The 24,111-nt window shown below is 43.7% G+C and overlaps 1 long non-coding RNA gene across 6 annotated transcripts in view; it reads left to right on the forward strand.

Annotated features, from left to right (window-relative positions):
* Window positions 1-24,111, forward strand: part of LOC132006600 (uncharacterized) — a 64,262-nt gene that overhangs the window by 37,710 nt on the left and 2,441 nt on the right. For all 6 annotated transcript variants that reach the window (XR_009401152.1, XR_009401153.1, XR_009401151.1 and 3 more), the window contains one exon: window positions 18,227-18,292. This is a non-coding gene — a long non-coding RNA (uncharacterized LOC132006600). The remainder of the gene's footprint in view (window positions 1-18,226; window positions 18,293-24,111) is intronic.

Raw genomic sequence — 24,111 nt, forward strand, 5'->3', positions numbered from 1 at the left:
ACTGGGGGCTAGGAGTTTAACATAGGAATTTGGGAGGAACACGGTGAAGCCCTCGAGAGTCTCCTCCGGGAAAGCTGGGCAGCCTGGGTGTGGCGGGAACAGAGTCCTTGAGGCAAAGCAGTGGGAGGTGAAGACAGAGGTAATTATGAGCCAGTCCACAATCCCTGCAGATCATGGTAAGTACTGGACATTTTAAGTGGAATGGGAAACCTTTTCAGCGTTTTGAGAAGGAAGTGACATACGTCTCTGTGCCTGCTGAGTGGGAAACGGGACAGCAGTGACCCCAAGACTCAGCTGGGAGAGCAGTCCCGGTAATTATGACACAGCCGGGTGAGAAGTGACGGTGGCGACAGGAGGTCCAGTTCGGAGTTTATTTTGAAGCGAGAGGCAACAGCATTTGCCGACAGTGATCGTGGGATGAGAGGAATTAGAAAAATGTTTCTGGCTGCACCCAACTGTGGGAGCGGTGGCTCCATGTTCTGAGATGCGCCCCCTAGAGGAGGGGCAGGCTGCCAGGGAGGCAGGGTCACGACTTTAGTTCAGACATGAGGGGTGAGATTCTGGGGATTGCATCCAGAAAAGATGTGCTTGAGTCGGGGCCGGCTGGAGCGGAAGGTGGAGGTCATTCCGAAGTGGACAGTCTTTAGCACCGACATTTGAAAGATTCCTCAGGGAATGAGACGTGTTACAGAAGACGGACGTTTGATGTTATTTAATCAGTGCCTGAATGCCTTGTGTGGACTTTGGGGTTAAGAATTTCACACTCAAAGGCACTGTGGAGTCTGGGGAAGCTTTGGCAGGCGGTTAGAAGTCCTCAGCGGTTGTCATCTCTGCCCGGTTCCCTGTCCCTGCCCAGGCGAAACACATACTAACCTCTTGCCGGAACTCTCTTTCCGCACCGTTCCTGCTCCAGCCAAATCTCATCTAGGTAGACCAAGGGCAGCACCCTAATTCCGAGAATCCTCCGAAAATTAGTCTTCTGGGTGAGACGGAGTCCGAGCCCGGATTGTCCACAGACTGACCGCAAGGCGGAAGGCAGGCACTTTTCCCAGTTTTTCCCAGCCTGCTTCTTTGCGCCGTAGCCTCCTCTGTCTCCAAGGGAAGATACAGCAGCAACTAGAGGGATTTGCCCCTGTTTGGATTGGAACAGTCTTATTTGCATCTAAACTCCGTGTAGGTGGGCAGTGGGGGGAAATTCTCCCTGACCCTTCCTGGCTTCCTGCCCCCCCATCCCCAAGACCTCTGAGAGAAGTCGCCGGAGCAGAGCATGAGCCTACTCATGGGGGTTTGAGAAGACCTCAGGGGTTATCCCATAACCCTACTGAGGCTCAGAGAAGGGGGCCGACCTGCCAGGTGTATTATGGGGAGCAGGCAGGTGAGTGACACAGTCAGAATCCTAGCCCTGTGCGTGTGAAGTCTGGCTCTGCCATGGACTAACTCTGAGACCCCAGACAAGCCACTTAGCCTGTTTCTCTGTTTCCAAATCCTCAAAAGAGGGATAGTGATGGGTCCTTCGCAGGATCTTTGAGGATCAAAGGAGATAATGGCGGGGACGTTCTTACCACAGTCGGGGCATCCGGATGGCAGCCATGGAGGGCGAGGCATCATTTTTAAGCGACTTTTGAGGTCGTCCGACTCCAGCTCCGACCCTCTTGCCAACACTATCCTGCTCACAGTCTCCTGGGTGGAAGGGCTGAGCCAACTTCTGGAAGTCTTATTTCGATCTAAACGTAAAGGCAGGGCTCACCAGAGATGTATTATGGTGGCATGCTGGCCGGTGACCCTGCAGGTGGCGAGGCTGGTGCAGATGTCCTACATTGTGGAGATGACACTCGTCACTTTACCTTATGACAGGACCATAAGCAACACTTGCTAATAGAAGTCTATTGTTTGGGGCTTGGGAAGTCCAGAAAAATTCACCTAACTTCAGGGACACATCTTTGCTGAAATACCAGACTCTGGGTCACACTAAGAATGGTACAACAGAAAGAAGAGCTACTGTCTCTGCTCTTGGTTGATTCACTGTTCGTGTTTGTTTGGGCTTTCCAAAAGCCTTAGGGGACCCAATCATTCAGGATGTCAAGGATTTGGGGGTAGATGAAAGTCTGTCCCTAAGAATTAAGTTTCAAAGAGTTATTGGAAACATTTTAGTATGGAAAACTCCTGGGTGGGTTACAGTTCACGTCAATCTCTTAAACAGACCACCCACTATGCTAATTCAACTTTTTCTCGCACAGTTAAGCAGTTCATTGTGATTATACATTATTGTTCTATTGATGCAGAGGGTTCTGTGTCCCTATAAAAATAGGCTCATGAGAAAGCACTTGCCCTTCTGAGTGCTTGGGTCCATTCTGCACATTTTTCTGTTTCCTTCTTCATACCATGCTTATAGAAATCACTTGCTTTAGGGGCTTAAAATTTGCTTAAATGTGTTCTAAAGGAGTTTTTGAAATTGCACGTTGTCCAAATTCTCTGTTTCTGTGGTTCCTGATACTTATGATATTCTTAGAACATTCTATCTTATATCAAAATCACAATTGTATTTTAATTGAATTCATCTTTACATTTGAACCTCCGTGAGAGAGTATATTTTGATATAAGGAACGCATTGGAGATCATGTTTTGTTTTTTTTTTTTTGTCTGTTTCCTTAAACTAATGATTATCGTGTCTAAAATTACCCCCTTCCTTTAAAATGCTAAATTTTCACCTGCACGGTTTGATTTCTATTCCTTTTAGTTGAACTAATGTGCCTCTTTCTGCACTGTTCCTCATTGTTGAACTTCTCTACTGTAGCTGTTCTTTTGAAATATATCGGGGCAAATCTCATCACCCTCCTTTTCAGTTGTGCTCCCAGCTTGGGTCAGATGTTTATATAGTTCCCAGTGAACTAAAAGAAATGATACTTACTCTGTTTTTATCAAGTTCATTAGGATTTTGATTGAACTGTATTAAATGTATATGTTCACACAGAGAATAGGCAGCTTATACTAATGTCTCTTCAGCATCGAGGCCATTGCACACCTGATGTTCTGTATTCTCCGGAAGACAGTCGTATCCTTTTCTCCACCTAACTTATACAAACATATTTCATGATTTTTCTAGGTATTTTATGGATTTTGTTGTTGTGGTGACATGTGGTACCATAGTTTGCTTTGAGGTTTTATTTGCTACTGTGACTGGATCTTTTGCTATGTATGGAAAGAGGCTACACACACACACACACACAGAAATTTAAATATTTGATTTTAAGAAAAATTTTCAATCTCTGTAGATTCAGATTGGCTAAGTTGGAAAAATTTGGCAAGACCTAGTTTTGGTGGGGGGGAACCTGGAGAAAGGGAAACATTAATGGTCTCTTGGTGGGACTATGAGTTAGTACAGATTTTCTCATGGAGCATTTGACTATATACAGATTTCAAAAATATATACTTTTTGACTTAGCAATACCAATTCTAGAAATTCATCCAGAGGAGTCAACTGGACAGTTCACAACAAATATGTCCAAATATTCATCATGTTAGTACTCATAACAGTTGAAAGTCGGAGTCAATATAAATGTGTGTTATAGGAGATTTCCTAAATAAATCATGATATATTCTGAGGGTGCAATTTCTTGCAGCCACAGACACGGTAATGTATCCAAATGCATGTGCATATGTTTACCTGTTGTCGTAGAGAATGGTCCTTGCCTGGCTCTTGAATGAATAAAGCAGGTAGTGATCAGCACACATTCCGGGTACCGCTGAGGAAGTGTGTGAGGACATTCCGTGTCTGAAAGGATGTTGAACATACAACTGGGATTTCACGTCACTTACGCTTTTTCCTTATTCTCTGTTCTTTTTTATTTTTTAAAAAAGCATGAATCATTTGAACTCCCTTCCTCCCCACCATCCCCAGAATTAAGCTGAATCATTGTAAACAACAATAAAAAATTAAAGGATGCTAACGTGTCTGAACGTAAAGTGCTGGAAAGGAAGTGGGTTGAAATAGCACTTGGGTCACAATGGATAGTCCTAGAGGGCAGTTTTTGCCCTGATTCACAATAGCCATTGTTTAACCCTGGGTTCTAGGAAGTGTGCTGACGACTTTATTTTTTATTTATTTATTTCCTTTTATTTATTTACTTATTATTAAGTTTGATTAGCCAACAGAGAGTACATCATTAGTTTTTGATGTGGGGTTCACTGATCTGTTAGTTGCAATATAACACCCAGTGCTCAGCACATCGCACGCCCTCCTTCACAACTTTAGATGACTGATCTCATTCAGCCTCACCACGGGCTGCGCTGCGCTGCTGTGGGGCTGTAAATTGTTTACGCCCGCAGGAGCTCGAGGGAGTCACCAATTTGGGAAGAGCGCTGCAGGCACCCAGAGCAACCTTGCCTGAGTGCAGCTTCTTTCAAAGAACTGGGAGGACTCCCTCCCCCTCCCTGTCCTGCCCACACCCACTTTCCCTACAGCCTGCTCTCCTGCTGCTCCTGTCCCCCAGCAGCCTTCATGTCTAGCAGCAAGAGATTTAGGAAAGCATGTTACAGAGATGGATAAATTATATGTCCAGTTGATGTGTAAAAAGTCCTAGGAATTGGCTACTTGAATTTTTTTTTTTTTTTTTTTTTTTGGTTACCAATTTTTAAAATTGAAAAATCTATGCAAATACTGCCCGAATAGGCAAAGCGGACCAAGCTGGGTTTGAAATATTAAACGTATCCTGGATCTAGCCCAGATCCTTCTTTTCATTTTTCCTGTTTACTGTTTTATGGCTCCTGTTTTTTTTTTTCTTATCACAAAAGCAATTCACATTTAACATAGGGAAAAAATCTGAAAATACAGATTACAAGAGAATCCTGAGAATCATGTGTAAGCCTCCCTTCCCAGAGGATAAGTATTGACTTATATTACTTATACTATTTCATGAATATTCTTCTGGACCATCTTCTGTACGTATTTATTATATTTCAGTAAAAGGACGTCTTGCTACTTTTTCTGTTTGGGGGAGCAGTGATGATTTATCTGTTGCATTTTCTGTGTGGATGTTTGGTTTGTGTCCTTTTTTAAAAAATTGCTGTCATTACAGCTAGCACAGGGAAGACTGGAAGAAATGAAGAACGGAAGAAATAAACGAGCAAAGGCCAAGAAAAAGAGGAGAACATGTTAGTGCTCTGAAAAATGGACAAAAATGGTTATAACCCAGATAAGACTATAAAACTACTCAGTAGTACACCAAGATTACCAAGTCTGGATAAACCAGGCACTGGGCGTATTTGTTTCTGACAAATTATCATTTAAATCAGCTCGGTTTTGCTCACATTGTTTCTGTCGGTCCCTAAAATATAGGTTATTATATACAATATATGTAAATATATGCATGAATATACATGATATATATATTTAAGTGCATTATCTTGCTCCGGCAAGTGCAGAGTTTACCTGGTGGGAAGCCTTGTTTTCCAGGAGGGGTCCCCCAGCTTCGGAAAGTCAAACCCCCTTGGTGTGTAACCGATGAGACCAGGAGAGTGTCCTTTCTCCTGTGGCTCACCCTCTCCCCGCTCTGGCCTTGGGCATAACAGCCAGCATCGCCTGGTTTGGTTTTGTGTTTAGCATACGTCTCTGTTCTGGGAAAGTGCGGCCTTCTCCAGAGCGTATGCACTGAACTCAGTCCAGTTTGGGGGCTCTGGAGAGAGCTGGCTGTGCCCTCTGCGGCGTCCTGAAAGGAAGGACACCCTCCTCCCCTCTTCCCACTCAGGCCTGGCCTCAGAGGAAGGACCCAGAAGAGAGGTAAAAGGTTGCCCAGGCTTGCAAGGTGCGAGGCAGAGCTCCCCACCAGGGAAGGCTGAAGAAGGCAGCAAGGGAGCCCCGAGGCCTGTGGGCCATACGGGAATGCAAACGTGGACATGGCCCACATGGGGGGACCTTACAGACGCGGACACCTGTGGCACCCTGAAGGGGAAAATGGCTCATGACCAGCCCTGCGGTCTGTTAGGGGGCATTGAGGGCTTTGGCTGAGCCGTGAGGATGCTTATAGAACCATTTCCAACACATCTGCTTCACTCCCCCCCCACCCCCGGGGCTTGACTCCCAGCTTCCCAGGGGTGCGGAGAGAAGCTGCTAATGGTCACGTGTGGCCCTGGAGCTCCCAGGCAGGAGGTCCCAGCGAGCACCCTGCCTCCTCTGCGTCACGATCCGAATTTGGTATCTGGCACCACCGCCAGGAGCACTGTGCAAACTAAGGGGGTCCTCCCAGCTCCTCACTGCCTTGGAGAATTCTGGAAACCCGGGAGGCAGGAAATCCAGAACGTTGGAATCTGGTTTCTCGGACATCCAGCAGCAGGAACCTGGCCCCTGGGAATGACGCCAGACCTGCCATTTCTGGAGATGCGCGGGCCGGTGTAGAGAAAGGCTCAGGTTTCCAGACACAGTAGAAATGATCCAAGAGAGCTTGAGCGCTGGTTTGGTGGCAAGCATGACGTGACTGTGAGCCCCAAAGATTGGGGTCTTTTGAAAATAACATTTAGAGGATTTTTTTTATTATAAGGGAAGTAAACACGAAGGCAATAACTTACCCTTAAATCGAACCATTAGGTAGCTCTGTGGGCGAGTCAAGAAAAAAGGAATCGTCTATGCCTTCAACAAATGCGTACTGAGTTTCTAGTTTCTTCTATAGTCCAACCACAGTTCTAAACGCTGGGGATAGAACAGAGAACAAAGAGGACAAAAATTCCTGTCAGCACAGGGCTTACAGTGTGGCAGGGGGAGAGAGAGAGAGAGGAATAAATACATAGATGACAGGATTCTAAACTAATGTTACGGGATGAATGGTGTCCCCGGAAGGCATGTGTTAAAGTCCTGACCCCCGGGACCTCAGAATGTGGCTGCCTTTGGAGTTGGGCCTTTCAGGAGGTGAGTCAGCTAACATGAGGCCACGAGACTGGGCCTGGCGCAGTCTGACTGACTAATGGCAAAGGTGGGAGGCAAAGGCGATACCTCGCACAGAGGGAAAAGGCAGCCATCTGCAAGACAAAGAGAGCGGCCTCCGGAGAACCCAGTCCCATTTTGCATTTCTAACTTCCCAAACTGTGAGGAAAGAAATTCCTACTGTTTAAGTCACCTGGTCTGTGGTATTTTGTTATGACAACTCTAGAAAACAAATGCAGAGAGTTTGTAGGCTGTTCAGGGCAATACAGCACAGTAAGACAGGGTCCGCAGCCTGGAGCCGGGCCCATCTGTGGGGGAGGGGCATTCCAGGCAGAGGGCGGTGCCAAGGCCCTGGGGTGGGAGCAGCCATGAGGCAGTTGAGAGGGTGAGCCTAGCCACGTCAGAGTTGTGCGTGTGAAGATTTTGGGTTTACTCAGAATTAATCTAATGAATAAAAATCTTTTGGGTTTTCTTTGTTGGGTTTGTGAGATAGGAAGCTAGCTAGACAGATGATAGGTTTAAGAAAATTTGACTTCAGATGATTTGGGGTTTCTCAGTCTGTGAACGTGGTATCCCTTTGAATTTGTTAACATCTTTTAGTCCTCGCTGCATTTTAAAAGTTTTATTCACCTATTTCTTACACATCCATTATTAAGCTTCTAAATATGTTCTGTGCTGATATCGTAAGTAGTATCTTTTCCACTATAATTTTGAAGGAATCAGTTGACCTTTCTCTCTGCTGGTTCCCTGTAATGCAGTGACCTAATTAACAAAGTTCACTCCCCCCCACCCCGCTCCCTTTTACTATCCACTTTTAGTTGAGAATATCACTTTTCTTTTCTTTAGTATGTGTTCATTGATTTCTCATGTTTAAATGATTTCTTCTGATTTCCAGCTACGGAAGCAGAGGGGGAGAACATCAGGTGGCATTTTCTCCCCTTTCTTGCCATCATGGGCTAGTAGAATCCCACATTTTGTCTCGGTGATGTTTGCTTGGGTTCTGGGCCCGTCATCGCCGGATCCTCCCCTTACACCCAGGCTCCCAGCTCCACATGGCCTCCCAACACCTGTGGCCAACCGCAAAGCATTCTCGGCAGTCAGTCCCCCCGCGTGCTTCCCCAAGCAGACCTCCTCACTGGAGCGATACTCCTTCGATACTCCTTCAGGCCTTGTGTTGAAAAACGCCGCCGCATTTATAATGAAGAGACAGTTGTTGGTGTGGAAGAATTTATGGGCTCGCATTTCTTGTTCTTGAGGGCTGTGCTGGCACTGCTCCTTGTCTTCTAGTGTTGAAGGCTACTTCATACGTGACGGGACCTTCCTGATGGTGTCAGCAACTTGATTGTCTTGCCTGGCCATTCTGAAGATCCTTTACACTAAAGATCCAGAAGTTTTATGGAGATATTAAGATAGAATTTGTTCTTGATTGTTCTGTGCCCAATTTTCTTGGGATACCACTTTAATTTGTAGACTGGAGTCTTCTTAACACCTGAAAATCCTTTTTAAAATTTTATCGTTAAAGCTTTCTCGATGACATTTTAGAGACCCGATTCTGTGAATGGTGACTCTCTTTGTCTGCCGTGACTGTCATTCCTTCTGCTCACCCACAGGAACTCTGAGGTATTGCCATTACATTTTACCCACTCTTTTCCACCCTCTCTCTGTCCTCTGCTCTGTCTCCAAACCCGTGCGTTCAGTCTCTCCTGTGTGTCTCCGTTCTGTCGTGATTGTATTTCCTTCTTTCACTTCCTACCTGGCTCTGAAAGCTCAGCTATCTTATCTCTTCTTATCTCTAAATATCTTTTCTGAGTTGAGGTGTCTCTGACTGGTGTTGGAGCTCTGTTTCAAAACAAGTTCTTGCTTCATCATCTTCATCAACTTAGGCACTCCGTGGGGTCAGAATTTTTGTCCATTTCACGGCAATATTTTCGGCGGGGGGTTTCTAGTCTACCAACTGCTTCTCCTGTTCTTCCATCATTTAGAAACATGTTTCTGGGTAATACCATCAGAGAGATTCTGTTTGGTTTCTGTTTGGTGATCACTCCTTTTTGTCCAGGTGAAATATCCCTGGACGATCTATTTTTAAGAAGTTTTAGTAGGGAGTAAGTAGACAGAAGTGGGTTTCAGACTGCTAGGAATCCTCCCAATGACCCAGGCTTCTAGTATCAATACAGTCTTTTAATGGCTAATCAACAGGGTGACATACCATGTGCCTTCTCATAACCAGACTCGGTACTGTTGCCTTGTGACCAGACTGCTTCCTATGCCTGCGGACTCTTGTGTGATTGCTTTTTCCGTCCGTCTGTCCAACTCCTAAAAATGCAGTGCCGTCTGGGCTCAGAGACTCTCCCGCTGCCCACTCACTCACCGGATCCCACTGTTTCAGATAAGGCACTGCTGATTGTACTTTAGGGTGAAGGCATGATTTTGCACAGCTCTGCTCTGGCAGCATTGCCTGGGACCCTCACACACAGGTAGCCCTTCTTCTCTCGCTCCTACCCGGCCACGTCATGACTGTGATGACACTTCCTTCTTATTTATCCTATTTTGGAGTAGTAGATATCTACCATTTGTACAGATAATGAACTTTACACCTTTCCCATCTTTCTTTCTTCTTTCTTTCTTTCTATCTTTCTTCACTTTTAGGGGGTTCCTGAGAGAAGAGAGGGAGAATCCCCATCCTCACTTTCCCACTTTATTTTATTTATTTTTTTTAAATTGTTTATTTTTTATAAACATATATTTTTATCCCCAGGGTTACAGGTCTGTGAATCACCAGGTTTACACACTTCACAGCACTCACCCAAGCACATACCCTCCCCAATGTCCATAATCCCACGCCCCTTCTCCCAAACCCCCTCCCCCCAGCAATCCTCAGTTTGTTTTGTGAGATTAAGAGTCACTTATGGTTTGTCTCCCTCCCAATCCCATCTTGTTTCATTGATTATTCTCCTACCCACTTAAGCCCCCATGTTGCATCACCACTTCCTCATATCAGGGAGATCATATGATAGTTGTCTTTCTCTGCTTGACTTATTTCGCTAAGCATGATATGCTCTAGTTCCATCCATGTTGTCGCAAATGGCAAGATTTCATTTCTTTTGATGGCTGCATAGTATTCCATTGTGTATATATACCACATCTTCTTGATCCATTCATCTGTAGATGGACATCTAAGTTCTTTCCATAGTTTGGCTATTGTGGACATTGCTGCTATAAACATTCGGGTGCATGTGCCCCTTTGGATCACTACGTTTGTATCTTTAGGGTAAATACCCAATAGTGCAATTGCTGGGTCATAGGGCAGTTCTATTTTCAACATTTTGAGGAACCTCCATGCTGTTTTCCAGAGTGGTTGCACCAGCTTGCATTCCCACCAACAGTGTAGGAGGGTTCCCCTTTCTCCGCATCCTCGCCAGCATCTGTCATTTCCTGACTTGTTTATTTTAGCCATTCTGTCTGGTGTGAGGTGATATCTCATTGTGGTTTTGATTTGTATTTCCCTGATGCCGAGTGATATGGAGCACTTTTTCATGTGTCTGTTGGCCATCTGGATGTCTTTTTTGCAGAAATGTCTGTTCATGTCCTCTGCCCATTTCTTGATTGGATTATTGGTTCTTTGGGTGTTGAGTTTGCTAAGTTCTTTATAGATCCTGGACACTAGTCCTTTATCTGATATGTCGTTTGCAAATATCTTCTCCCATTCTGTCAGTTGTCTTTTGATTTTGTTAACTGTTTCCTTTGCTGTGCAAAAGCTTTTGATCTTGATGAAATCCCAATAGTTCCTTTTTTCCCTTGCTTCCCTTGCCTTTGGCGTTGTTCCTAGGAAGATGTTGCTGCGGCTGAGGTCGAAGAGGTTGCTGCCTGTGTTCTCCTCAAGGATTTTGATGGATTCCTTTCGCACATTGGGGTCCTTCATCCATTTTGAGTCTATTTTTGTGTGTGGTGTAAGGAAATGGTCCAATTTCATTTTTCTGCATGTGGCTGTCCAATTTTCCCAGCACCATTTATTGAAGAGGCTGTCTTTTTTCCATTGGACATTCTTTTCTGCTTTGTCGAAGATTAGTTGACTGTAGAGTTGAGGGTCTATTTCTGGGCTCTCTATTCTGTTCCATTGATCTATGTGTCTGTTTTGTGCCAGTACCAAAGATGTCTTGATGATGACAGCTTTGTAATAGAGCTTGAAGTCCGGAATTGTGATGCCACCAACGTTGGCTTTCTTTTTCAATATCCCTTTGGCTATTCGAGGTCTTTTCTGGTTCCATATAAATTTTAGAAGTATTTGTTCCATTTCTTTGAAAAAGATGGATGGTACTTTGATAGGAATTGCATTAAATGTGTAGATTGCTTTAGGTAGCATAGACATTTTCACAATATTTATTCTTCCAATCCAGGAGCATGGAACATTTTTCCATTTCTTTGTGTCTTCCTCAATTTCTTTCATGAGTACTTTATAGTTTTCTGAGTATAGATTCTGTGTCTCTTTGGTTAGGTTTATTCCTAGGTATCTTATGGTTTTGGATGCAATTGTAAATGGGATTGACTCCTTAATATCTCTTTCTTCTGTCTTGCTGTTGGTGTAGAGAAATGCAACTGATTTCTGTGCATTGATTTTATATCCTGACACTTTACTGAATTCCTGTATAAGTTCTAGCAGTTTTGGAGTGGAGTCTTTTGGGTTTTCCACATATAGTATCATATCATCTGCGAAGAGTGATAATTTGACTTCTTCTTTGCCGATTTGGATGCCTTTAATTTCCTTTTGTTGTCTGATTGCTGAGGCTAGGACCTCTAGTACTATGTTGAATAGCAGTGGTGATAATGGACATCCCTGTCGTGTTCCTGACCTTAGCGGAAAAGCTTTCAGTTTTTCTCCATTGAGAATGATATTTGCGGTGGGTTTCTCATAGATGGCTTTGATGATATTGAGGTATGTGCCCTCTATCCCTACACTTTGAAGAGTTTTGATCAGGAAGGGATGCTGTACTTTGTCAAATGCTTTTCCAGCATCTATTGAGAGTATCATATGGTTCTTGTTCTTTCTTTTATTGATGTGTTGTATCACATTGACTGATTTGCGGATGTTGAACCAACCTTGCAGCCCTGGAATAAATCCCACTTGGTCGTGGTGAATAATCCTTTTAATGTACTGTTGAATCCTATTGGCTAGTATTTTGGTGAGTATTTTCGCATCTGTGTTCATCAAGGATATTGGTCTATAGCTCTCTTTTTTGATGGGATCCTTGTCTGGTTTTGGGATCAAGGTGATGCTCGCCTCATAAAATGAGTTTGGAAGTTTTCCTTCCATTTCTATTTTTTGGAACAGTTTCAGGAGAATAGGAATTATTTCTTCTTTAAATGTTTGGTAGAATTCCCCCGGGAAGCCGTCTGGCCCTGGGCTTTTGTTTGTTTGGAGATTTTTAATGACTGTTTCAATCTCCTTACTGGTTATGGGTCTGTTCAGGCTTTCTATTTCTTCCTGGTTCAGTTGTGGTAGTTTATATGTTTCTAGGAATGCATCCATTTCTTCCAGATTGTCAGATTTATTGCCGTAGAGTTGCTCATAGTATGTTCTTATAATAGTTTGTATTTCTTTGGTGTTAGTTGTGATCTCTCCTCTTTCATTCATGATTTTATTTATTTGGGTCCTTTCTCTTTTCTTTTTGATAAGTCGGGCCAGGGGTTTATCAATTTTATTAATTCTTTCAAAGAACCAGCTCCTAGTTTCGTTGATTTGTTCTATTGTTTTTTTTGGTTTCTATTTCATTGATTTCTGCTCTGATCTTTATGATTTCTCTTCTCCTGTTGGGCTTAGGGTTTCTTTCTTGTTCTTCCTCCAGCTCCTTTAGGTGTAGGGTTAGGTTGTGTACCTGAGACCTTTCTTGTTTCTTGAGAAAGGCTTGTACTGCTATATATTTTCCTCTCAGGACTGCCTTTGTTGTGTCCCACAGATTTTGAACCATTGTATTTTCATTATCATTTGTTTCCATGATTTTTTTCAATTCTTCTTTAATTTCCCGGTTGACCCATTCATTCTTTAGAAGGATGCTGTTTAGTCTCCATGTATTTGGCTTCTTTTCAAACTTCCTTTTGTGTTTGAGTTCTAGCTTTAGAGCATTGTGGTCTGAAAATATGCAGGGAATGATCACAATCTTTTGATACCGGTCGAGTCCTGATTTAGGACCGAGGATGTGATCTATTCTGGAGAATGTTCCATGTGCACTAGAGAAGAATGTGTATTCTGTTGCTTTGGGATAAAATGTTCTGAATATATCTGTGATGTCCATCTGGTCCAGTGTGTCGTTTAAGGCTTTTATTTCCTTGCTGATCTTTTGCTTGGATGATCTGTCCATTTCAGTGAGAGGAGTGTTAAACTCCCCTACTATTATTGTCTTATTGTTTATGTGTTTCTTTGATTTTGTTATTAATTGGTTTATATAGTTGGCTGCTCCCACGTTGGGGGCATAGATATTTAAAATTGTTAAAACTTCTTGTTGGACAGACCCTTTGAGTATGATATAGTGTCCTTCCTCATCTCTTATTATAGTGTTTGGCTTAAAATCTAATTGATCTGATATAAGGATGGCCACTCCTGCTTTCTTCTGATGTCCATTAGCATGGTAAATTCTTTTCCACCCCCTCACTTTAAATCTGGAGGTGTCTTCGGGCTTAAAATGTGTTTCTTGGAGGCAACATATAGATGGGTTTTGTTTTTTTATCCATTCTGATACCCTGTGTCTTTTGACAGGGGCATTTAGCCCATTAACATTCAGGGTAACTATTGAGAGATATGAATTTAGTGCCTGTAAGGTGACTGTTACTGTATATGGTCTCCGTTCCTTTCTGATCTACCACTTGTAGGCTCTCTCTTTGCTTAGAGGACCCCTTTCAATATTTCCTGTAAAGCTGGTTTGGTGTTTGCAAATTCTTTCAGTTGTTGTTTGTCCTGGAAGCTTTTAATCTCTCCTTCTATTTTCAATGATAGCCTAGCTGGATATAGTATTCTTGGCTGCATGTTTTTCTCGTTTAGTGCTCTGAAAATATCATGCCAGCTCTTTCTGTCCTGCCAGGTCTCTGTGGATAAGTCAGCTGCCAATCTAATATTTTTACCATTGTATGTTACAGACTTCTTTTCCCGGGCTGCTTTCAGGATTTTCTCTTTGTCACTGAGACTTGTAAATTTTACTATTAGGTGATGGGGTGTGGGCCTATTCTTATTGATTTTGAGGGGCATTCTCTGAACCTCCTGAGATTTGATGCTCGTTCCCTTTGCCATATTGGGGAAATCTCCCCAATAATTCTCTCCAGTATACCTTCTGCTCCCCTCTCTCTTTCTTCTTCTTCTGGAATCCCAATTATCTAATGTTGTTTTGTCTTATGGTGTCACTTATCTCTTGAATTCTCCTCTCGTGGTCCAGTAGCTGTTTGTCCCTCTTTTGCTCAGCTTCTTTATTCTCTGTCATTTGGTCTTCTATATCACTAATTCTTTCTTCTGCCTTATTTATCCTAGCAGTGAGAGCCTCCATGTTTGATTGCACCTCATTAATAGCTTTTTTAATTTCAACTTGGTTAGATTTTAGTTCTTTTATTTCTCCAGAAAGGGCTTTTATATCTCTCGAGAGGGTTTCTCTAATATCTTCCATGCCTTTTTCGAGCCCGGCTAGAACCTTGAGAATTGTCATTCTGAACTCTAGATCTGACATATTACCAATGTCTGTATTGATTATGTCCCTAGCCTTCGGTACTGCCTCTTGTTCTTTTTTTTTTTTTTTGTGTTGAATTTTTCTGTCTTGTCATTTTGTCCAGATAAGAGTATATGAAGGAGCAAGTAAAATACTAAAAGGGTGGCAACAACCCCAGGAAAATATGCTTTAACCAAATTAGAAGAGATCCCAAATCGTGAGGGGAGAGAAAGGGGATAAAAAGAGGTTCACAAAGGAAGAAAGAAAAAAGAAAAGAAAAGAATTAAAAAAATGAAAACAAATAAGAAAAATATAAAAAAGAAAAAATATATATATTGGATAAACTATTTAAAAAACGTTAAAAAAGAAAAAGGTAAAAGTTAAAAAAAATTTACCAGAATGCGAGAAAAAAAACAAAAAATGAAAAAGACAAAAATTAAATTAACTGAAAGACTAAAAAAAAATCACAGGGAAAAAGCCATGAGTTCCGTGCTTTGCTTTCTCCTCCTCTGGAATTCTGCTGCTCTCCTTGGTATTGAAACCGCACTACTTGGTAGGTGAACTTGGTCTCGGCTGGATTTCTTGTTGATCTTCTGGGGGAGGGGCCTGTTGTAGTGATTATCAAGTTTCTTTGCCCCAGGCGGAATTGCACCGCCCTTACCGGGGGCCGGGGTGAGTAATCCGCTCGGGTTCGCTTTCAGGAGCTTTTGTTCCCTGAGCGCTTTCCGTAGAGTTCCGGAGGACGGGAATACAAATGGCGGCCTCCTGGTCTCCGCCCGGAGGAGCCGAGAGCCCGGGGCCCCACTCCTCAGTGCGCCCTCAGAGAACCGCGCCCAGTTACTCCCGTCTGCCTGACCTCCGGCCGCGCTCTGAGCTCACCGAGCCTGCGACCGGTTCAAGGTCACTCCGAGCTGCCAGCTTACTGTCAGCTCTGTCTCTGTAGCCGGCTTTCCCGTTCCAACACCCGGAAGCTCTGCAACACTCAGACACCCCCGATCCTTCTGTGACCCTGCGGGACCTGAGGCCACGCTGACCCCGCGTGGGCTTCGCCCCGGTTTAGCCTCTGGAGCGATGTCCCTCAGCGGAACTGACTTTTAAAAGTCCCGATTTTGTGCGCCGTTGCTCTGCCGCTTGCCGGGAGCCGGCCCCTCCCCCCCCTGTCTATCTTCCCGTCGCTTTGGATTCACTTCTCCGCTGGTCCTACCTTTCAGAAAGTGGTTGTTTTTCTGTCTCCATAATTGCTGTTCTTCTTCTCTTTGATCTGCTGATGGATTTGCAGGTGTTTGCAATCTTTAGATAAGCTATCTAGCTGATCTCCGGCTAGCTGAAGTAGTCTCAGCCTGCTACTTCTCCGCCATCTTGACCCCTCCCCCCCACTTTATTTTTTTTATAGTTTTTTTTAATTTCATTTTATTTTTTAAATTAAATTTCTTTCTTTTCAGTATAACAGTAGTCATTATTTTTGCACCACACCCAGTGCTCCATGCAATCCATGCCCTCTCTAATACCCACCACCTGGTACCCCAACCTCCCACCCCCCTGCCACTTCAAACCCCTCAGATTATTTTACAGAGTCCATAGTCTCTCATGGTTCACCTCCCCTTCTAATTTCCCCCAACTCCCTTCTCCTCTCCATCTCCCCTTGTCCTCCATGCTATTTGTTATGCTCCACAAATAAGTGAAACCATATGATAATTGACTCTCTCTGCTTGACTTATTTCACTCAGCAGAATCTCTTCCAGTCCTGTCCATGTTTCTACAGAAGTTGGGTATTCATCCTTTCTGATGGAGGCATAATACTCCTAGTATATATGGACCACATTTTCCTTATCCATTCATCCGTTGAAGGGCATCTTGGTTCTTTCCATAGTTTGGCGACCGTGGCCATTGCTGCTATAAACATTGGGGTACAGATGGCTCTTATTTTCACTATATCTGTATCTTTGGGGTAAATACCAAGACAGCATGGTACTGGCATAAAAACAGACACATAGACCAGTGGAACAGATAAGAGAGCCCAGATATGGACCCTCAACTCTATGGTCAATTAATCTTCGACAAAACAGGAAAAAATATACAGTGGAAAAAAAGACAGTCTCTTCAGTAAATGGTGCTGGGAAAACTGGACAGCTATATGTAGAAGAATGAAACTCGACCATTCTCTTACACCGTACACAAAGATAAACTCAAAATGGATAAAAGACCTCAACGTGAGACAGGAATCCATCAGAATCCTAGAGGAGAACATAGGCAGTAATCTCTTCAATATCAGCCACAGCAACTTCTTTCAAGATATGTCTCCAAAGGCAAAGGAAACAAAAGTGAAAATAAACTTTTGGGACTTCATCAAAATCAAAAGCTTCTGCACAGCAAAGGAAACAGTCAGCAAAACAAAGAGGCAACCCACGGAATGGGAGAAGATATTTGCAAATGACAGTACAGACAAAAGGTTGATATCCAGAATCTATAATGAGCTCCTCAAACTCAACACACACAAAACAGGCAATCATATTAAAAAATGGGCAGAAGATATGAACAGACATTTCTCCAATGAAGACATACAAATGGTTATCAGACACATGAAAGAATGTTCATCATCACTAGCCAAGAGGGAGATTCAAATTAAAACTACATTGAGATATCACCTCACACCAGTTAGAATGGCCAAAATTAACAAGACAGGAAACAACATGTGGTGGAGGGGATGTGAAGAAAGGAGAACCCTCTTAAACTGTTGGTGGGAATGCAGGTTGGTGCAGCCTCTTTGGAGAACAGTGTGGAGATTCCTCAAGAAATTAAAAATAGAACTTCCCTATGACCCTGCAATTTCACTTTCCCACTTTAAAAAGAAGTTTCTGGTGGTCACAGTCCTATACCTGGGCTTCCTGAATCCATCTTATATACTACCACCAAGTTATTTCTAAATCGCACATTTGACAATGTCATCTTCTGGTTTGAAATCCTTCAACATCTTCTCTTTGCTTACAGGACAAATTCAACCATCCAAGATCTGATTCTATATATCCTGTAATACTTCCTTTTTCCTGTGCCTTAGCCAAAGCGCATACTTGTGAGTTCCCAAAATCACACTGATCTTTGCCCATGGTCTTCCTCTCTCCTGGTCTAGCTTCACCACAGAGCCTGCCTCATAAATGTCAACTCATCTCTTAGGACATAGATGAAGTGTTAACTCCCCAGCAAACATTTCCCAGTTTTTCCGCCTCTGACCCCCACTCCCACCACACAGAAAGAGCAATGACTGTTCCTTCCTATAGGATCCCTTGGGCTTATGGTACTTTATAACCATGAACTATTACATAATGAATTTATTTAATCAAGCCCAAGGCCCCTCACATTCTGAGATCACATGTTGTTCATTTTGTGCCCTGGTTCTGGATAAGTAACTGGCAAATTGCAGGAGCAGAGTGACTGGTTTTCCCAATGAGTGATGCTGAGCTGAGCATACCGTGTTCTTGGAAATGGGGCGAGGAGAGACGTGGAAATGGAGAATCAGGTGAGGGCTGGTCGCACCCACCTGACTGACTTCTGTTTCTATAATTCTTCTCACTTGACTACTGGCTACTTCTGTGGATAGGCCCAGAAATTCTAACTTTGTCTTCTCATTTTCCAGATGAGACACTAAGGCCAACAGCCAAGAAGCTACCTGCTCCGGGGGTGTCCCTGCAGCACAGCCCAGGTATCCTGACTCTGCTGTTTCTCTTGGTGAATCAAAACTTGACTCATAATGATTTATTTTCTTGAATGAGCATTTTTAAAAAGATTTTATTTTATTTATTTGAGAGAGCAAGAGAGAGAAGAGTGAGCAAGAACATGAGTGGGGAGAAGGTGCAGAGGAAGAGGGAGAAGCAGACTCCCTGCTGAGCAGGGAGCCCGATGCGGGGCTCAATCCCAGGATCCCAAGGTTATAACCTGAGCTGAAGGCAGACACTGGATTGACTGAGCCACCCAGGGGCCCCTTATGAGCACTTTTTCATAATACTCCCAAATGATTTCTGTGGTTTTCAACCCAAACCGCTTTTGTCCATTTATTTCAAGTGTGCTTCTCTGGAGCACCCACTGTGCACTGACCAAGGCATGGAGGGTAACAACACTCTCCACAGCTCTCAGGGTGCTGACTTTATTGCCCTCCCACTTCACCCCTCCCTCCGTGGCTGTAGCTTTGGTCTAGCCATAGTGTTATGCTTTGTTTCAATATCTGTCTCCCAAGGCTTGATTTTATTTCTTTTTGCTCCTGGTGTGTTTCACTATTTGCTTTCAATTTACTCCCTTCTGCACAGAGATCTTACATTTCCCAGTTGTTGACCGTCTTAGCCCTAATGAAGTCCCATGACATCACAGAAGTTTCTTTTCCCCATCTTCTCATCTGTTCCGTGTCTCCTAGTTCTCTCGGTCTCTGTTTCCCTTCTTGCAACGTGCTCTCTGAGGCAGCACTCGGCCCCTGAACCCTTCGTGCCTCCTACATGAGGGTACCTGCTCAGCTCTGGGTGCGGGTGTGGAGCTCTCCCAGGGCCTTCCTGAGAAGCAGGGACATGCTGAGTCTTCTGGCACCTTCATGGCCTTCTGTCTCCTAAAAATTCTGCTGCTTAGCCGAGGCCTCCCCTGGGAAAACCACATTCACTAATGCTGATAGGAGCATCTGTCGCTAGCCCTTGGCTCCCCGCCAAGAACGTGCCGCTCTTCTGGAAATGACCCCCCTCAGTGGTTTCTCCAGTTCACTAGAGCAGTGTGATCAGAACAAAGTCAGGCCATTAGGGCCACCTCCAGGAACAAGCCCTGGAGAATGAAGAAGAGCTTGAGGAAGGCACCCAGCTACCCACAGGAGGGAGAGGAGGTGAGTGAGTGCTCAGCAGGGAGCGGACTTGGGGAGGACCTGGGAGAGGGCTGTGTGTTCAAGGCCAAGTTCCTTTGTTTTCAGGCAGAAGGTCCCATCCACAGGGCAAGAGCTTCCCTCTCACACTTCACTCTCTTCCGCTGGGTCTGTACATACCTCTCAGAAGTGCCTGGGACCGCCAGTCTCAGACATGAGGACGGCGTTTCGGGATGTCGCCCGCCCCAGTTCTGTGATTTCGTAGATGAGGGATTGGGGCAATAGGACTCAGAAGTCAGAGGCAAAGGCAGAGCCAGAACCAGAGCCTACCATCCCCAATCTGAATGTCCCGCTTATTTCTGTGACGTTCTTGGGACACCTGAGCTACTTCTGCAGAGGAGTCGAGTCTGCATGGAGTGAATTCACACGAAGGCTCTGAGCATAGGTTTGACTCAAAGCTGAGTTCAGTTCCTGCTTGGCCACTGTGGGGCCCTGTTGCCTCATCTCTAGAACAGAGTCGCTGTGAGAACCTATTTGTAAGGGTGGCCACCTATTTGTAAGGGTGGCCTCGAGGGGGAAATGCAAGGGTCACGTAGAGCATCTGGCATAACACTTTGCTTGCGTGACGGCTAGATGCCTGTTACTCACCACTGGGCACATCGGGTGCTCATTCTCAGATTTACGGCTCTGTGGTAGAAGACCAAAAGCCACCCATCTGCCAGTATAAGATGATGGAGCTTATTTAAACGGACCTAAGGTAAAATATTAGGAGCTTGGAAGGCCACCTGCTTGGATTCTCACTGGAAGCAGGACATTAGAAAAAATGCACAGTAATTCCCCTGCCCAAGGAGCAAAGGTCAGAGGCTCCTCAGAGCAGAGAAGGGAAGGCCCAGGAGAGCCTGGTGAACATTGGCAGACAGGTGATAGGTTAGCCCAGGAAAAAGAGGTGACTTCTAGGTTTCTGTAGCTTCATGAAAAGTGTTTCTTATTCCTATTAAAGCTGAAGTTGTTCTCTGTCTGGTTTGTACGGAAGAGCTCCACACCAGGGAAACAAAGAGTAGCAGACCCCACCATGAGTTTTCAAGATCTCGTGGGCTTCTGGGTGACATATGGGTCAACAGCTAATAGGACGTCCAGCTGGTTCATGATTAGGGAGATGGTTTCTATTTTTCTAGTAAGAGTCAGAGAAGGGTCATTCAGTGAGACTGGTCTGCTCAGGGTGGTGCTTGTCAGCTCAGACCTCCATAGGCCAGGGAATGGGCTGAGAACAGAGCAGCCAGTATTTTGTTTTCTCTTTATAGAGCAGAGAACAGAAGTGCTGACCCAGGGCCATCTGTTCTGTGGCCTGCCCTTCTGGAAGTCACCTACCCAGAGGAGCAGACTCAAGGGCCTTATTGCGCCAATACTCGGGGAGAATTTTATATGAGATTCACATGGTCTTTTTGTCTCTCTCTCTCTCCTTCTCTTTTCCTGTCTTCCTCCCTCCCTTCATGTCTACTTCCTTTCCTTAAAAATATCAGTTCCTCTTCTTTTTGACATTATTTTTCTTCCCTTCCCTACATCCTCCAGAGACTTCTCTCAGAGCTTATAAACAGTAATAGCCCAAATTCCTAGACCCAAAGTAGAATTTCCTCTGGATCTCACTTGTCAAATGGAAATCTTGACATAAACTAACTCATGTCAACTCTGGGCCTTGAGACAGTGGTGGACTCAGTCTGGGGGTCACAGAAGCCTTGAATGACAGTGTTGTCCCTAAAACCCTCTCACTCCCTTCACTGGTTTCTGATTCCCCAGGGACATCTGGGCTGAAACCACAGCTTGTGCTTAATGCATGAATTGAAATGAATAGTTAAGTCCTGGAAGAAAAATCAAAGGGTTTCATGGAAGGAATGACATGTGACAAGAAACTCCTGGGGCATCTATTTTTTTTTTTAACTTTTAAAATCTATTTTTGAAAAATCTTGTTTGGTTTTGGGGATTAAGGAAGTTGCTCTTTGACCCGAGAAGGGAGGAGTCAGAGAACAAGAAAGAAAAAAATGGGGGAAATAAGGCAAAATTTGCATTGTGGTGACTGGGAAGGAGTCCTGTCAGATGAGGGGCATCTCTTGCAGGCTTGGAGGTGACATTATCTTGACCATAGTTGAGCAATAAGGGAGCATATCTTGGTTAAGCAAGCCGGTCGGGGAAGGTGATCTGAGGGCTCCACTGATTGTGAGTCTACGTAAGTTAATGAGAAGAGAAAAGTGTCAAGTCTATACCTCAGAATCAAGGGGGCTAAATCATAATTTTTGCAGGTTTATGATTTTATACTTAAAAAACCATTGAGAAGGCACCACAAGAAGACCAATCAAAATCCAACCAGTGAGGCAAGGGACAAAATCATTGCGTGCCATCAGTAGCGCATTCTGTGCAAACGGGAGCCAATTATAAAACACCAAGGGAGAAGGAGTGGTAATTATAAAATACCCAGAAGAGTCTTTGTTTTTAACTCAAATACAAAGAGAAAGTGTAAACTATCAGAAATGAAGTCCCAAGAACTGTTCTAGATCTAGATGAAGAAATGTTTGGAAGACCACAAAAAAGGGTATCTTCAAAAAAAGGCATAAACATGGAAGCTAGAACCTTGTTCTTGAAGAGACTCAATCATCCACCATCAGCTTTTCTTTTCTTTTTTTTTTTTTAAGATTTTATTTATTTTTTTGACAGAGAGAGATATCACAAATAGGCACAGAGGCAGGCAGAGAGAGAGAGAGGAGGAAGCAGGCTTATCCACGGAGCAGAGAGCCCGATGCGGGGCTCGATTCTAGGACCCTGGGATCATGACCTGAGCTGAAGGCAGAGGCTTTAACCCACTGAGCCACCCAGGTGCCCCACCATCAGCTTTTCTTAAACAAAACCTGTCATTTCAATGCAGTGTCAATGAACAAGGCAATAAACTTGTTTTTAACTTGATTAAGTATTTGAAAAGTTTGTAAGGCTGACTCATTCAGACTGGCCGTGCATCCCTGCAAGAACTAGAGAGGAGGCTTGACTTTTTTTTTAATGCCACATTAAAACATTTTATTAAGAAGATGATACAGTTGATCCTTGATCCCTGCACAGCTGAAAATCAGCATATAACTCATTTTCCTTTTCTTTTTGTTAAATTCTATCTAAATAACAGTTAACATACAGTGTAGTATTAGTTTCAGGTGTACAATATAGCGATTTAACACTTCCATACGTCACCTGGTGCTGGTCATGACAGGTGCAGCCTTCATCCCTAGCACCTGTTTCCCCTGTCCCCCACCCACCTCCCCTCTGGGAATTATCAGTATGTTCTCTGGAGTTGAGTCTATTTCTTGCTTCTCTTTCCCTTTCCCCTTTGCTCATTTGTTTTGTTTCTTAAATTCCACATATGAGTGAACTCAGATGGTATTTGTCATTTTCTGACTGACTTATTTCACTTAGCATTGTACCCTTTAGCTCCATCCACATCATTGCAATGGCAAGATTTCACTCTCTTCATGTCTGAGTAATATTCCATGGTACTAAATGCAAGTTAACATCATGCAAGCATGGCACAAGAAGAGACAATGGAAGTGGGGCAAGAGCAGAATCTACCCCGCGGCCTGAGCCTTTCTGGGCATTTGATATCTGGCAAAGTTAGGATTAGGTGCTTTCACTCATATGCAACATGGCTCATCTGCTCTCTCCAGGGTGTCCTGCAGTATTGTCACATCAGGGTAGGCCTGGTTATCGTCCATCCCTGCCCATCATGTGTGATTTTGTTTCTCTTCTGTGCAAGACTGTGTTTTAAGAGAACAAAGACATAAACTCAGACATGTGCCTTTCTTCCGAGGTAGCACAGGGTTAGAGTGTGAGGGTGTCGTGGTGGGCTTAGAAAATTCATATTTCTAAGTGGGGCATGAACCAGTCTTCATGTCATTCCTGGGAACCCACATCTGTCACAGCTTTTCAGAACAATTTCCATTTCTGAGCCAAAGAACTGAGGATGAAACTGACTGGGAATACAGACATAATTAGGTAAACACACGGATAAAATATATCTTTAAGAAAAACCAAAGGTGAACAAGTTAAAAAATAATCATTGAGAGTAGACACAAATTCTGGCTACTAGATGAGGGGGGGCAAAGCAAACAGGAAGCCAGGAACAGTTTTTGCAAGGCATGTGATAAAGGATTAATGACTTTAAATAAGCAGAGAGTTCTCAGAAGTCAGTAAGAACAGATGAATGGGAAAATAGAGAAGCAGGTGAACTATATGAACAGGTACTGAGAGAAAAAATAACCCATGAACATTTTTAGCAAACGCTAAACCTCCGAAATAATGTTAAAAAGATATGTTAAAGCAAACAGGCAATGTTATTTTTCACTCATGTGATCTGCAAAGATTGAAGCAGTTGATAATGACCAGTACTGATAAGATTATCAACAGTTAAAAGGTATTTCTACACATTGTCAGTAAGCAGATAAAGTGGTAGAGTAGTTTCTTGAGTGGACCAGTGGGCAATGCCCATAAAACTTGAAACACTTGGGTAGGTTGATGTTCTGTGTCTAGGAATTTATACAAATGTTAAGGGTTCTATGAATTTCTAAAGATATATGTTTAGTCACACAAATAATGTGAAACCAATGTATTTCAATAGACATTAAAGAGTGTCTAAGATAATATTGAAGTGGGGAAAA

This window comes from Mustela nigripes, chromosome 18, assembly GCF_022355385.1.
Source record: "Mustela nigripes isolate SB6536 chromosome 18, MUSNIG.SB6536, whole genome shotgun sequence".
NCBI classification, from domain to species: domain Eukaryota; kingdom Metazoa; phylum Chordata; class Mammalia; order Carnivora; family Mustelidae; genus Mustela; species Mustela nigripes.